The 1,506-nt window shown below is 42.6% G+C and overlaps 1 pseudogene; it reads right to left on the minus strand.

The window, feature by feature from the left end:
* Positions 1-213: 213 nt before the first annotated feature.
* LOC101640914 lies at positions 214-572 on the minus strand (annotated as a pseudogene).
* Positions 573-1,506: the final 934 nt, after the last annotated feature.

Consider the following 1,506-nt stretch of genomic DNA (forward strand, 5'->3'; position numbering starts at 1 on the left):
TACTCTCTAATAGAATTATACAGTTCACTAATTTATTATATTGTTTTCTATTATTTTATGGGTCTTCTTCTCCCTAATGCCTCTGTATGGGTAGAAATGATGATGTCATCAGTTTATCTAGCATGGCTAGGTTCAGAGAGAAAACCCAAACAAAAGAACCATCACAACTCTATGGATTTTTTTCCCAGCCAGTTTGTTTTATTGCCGCGCGGCTCAGGCCTTGACCTTGTCCTCGCGCAGTGGTCACAGCCACTGCCTCTGCTGCTGCTTCCTCAGGCTCTCCTCCTGCTTGCTGTGGAGCCGGCGGCTTCTGGGGCCACAGACCCAGGGTCTTGACCTGCTTATCCTTGTAGAACTTCCTGAGGTTCTCCTTCGGAGTCTGGTTGATGACGGTGACAACGCGAGCAACGGATTTGCGGACAACTCGGATTTTGGAGAGCTTGGATGCCGCGCGGCCGGTCACTTTGGCAACGTGCAGCTACGACAACTGCACCTGCAGGTCCTCGAGCTGTGTGAGCAGCTAGCTCTTCCTTCTTCTTGCCGCTATGGTCCCAGGCCTTAAACTTGACCATGACTGGCTGAGTTTGAGAACCCAGCCACGCCGCCTGGTCCCAGGCGGAGGGAAAGAGCTGTATTGATTTTTTTAAAGACAGTATGAACAATAGATTCAGACTCCAGATGTGTTAGGGAGTGCATTGGTGAAGGATACTCCCCTAGTGATAGGAAAAATGTTCTCATACATTTTATCGACCTCTCCTTAAATCCTGTACTATCTTACTGCCTGACTGACTTAATTGTCTATCTTTAAATGTGAGGCTTTGGGGAAAATTCAAGTTACACACTGCTATTTTTTCAAGAATCACAACTGGTCTGAGTGATCTAAGATCTAAGCTATGTTTATGTATTAAAAATTAATAGTTAATATAACCCTGTCACAAAAACAGTCTAAGTCAGGAAAAGGAAACATATCAAAAATCAAACTAATCCATTCCGTTAGCAGTTTTCTATATTCCCTCCAAGTCTTTTTTTTCCACATGTATGTGCTTTGTGTGCTTATAACTAGTGTATATGTAGTTTTATTCTCTGATATTTCAAAACAACCCTATGTTATATTTCCCCCTCATGTGCTGCATAGCTCTCATGCCTCTCTCATGTTTTGTAAGATCTAAGTAATGAGTTGGATAAAGTCTAGGGACGTGGAGCCAAAGGCTTTTCTCTTACTTTGGTTTTAGGCCAGCTTCCCATTAACTCCTTCCAGCTTTTGGCTCACATTGCATGATATTTGTTCTAGAAGAGTTCATCTACAGGGAATAATTAAGGCTCATTGCCTTGAGAGTATAAAAAAAATTGGCTCTACGTGAGAGATTTTCCCTGGTGTAATGCAGACTGAGAAAATAGGGTAATGTTTCCACATGTGAAATAAATGCTCAGACAATCTAAACCTCTTCATGCTGAGAAGGGAACTGCCAGCCATTTCAGCATTTGGAGATGTAAAAAATGTGATCT

The sequence above is a fragment of the Echinops telfairi genome, unplaced genomic scaffold (genome assembly GCF_000313985.2).
Source record: "Echinops telfairi isolate 266 unplaced genomic scaffold, ASM31398v2 ScPeMD7_4225;HRSCAF=4972, whole genome shotgun sequence".
In the NCBI taxonomy this organism is placed as follows: domain Eukaryota; kingdom Metazoa; phylum Chordata; class Mammalia; order Afrosoricida; family Tenrecidae; genus Echinops; species Echinops telfairi.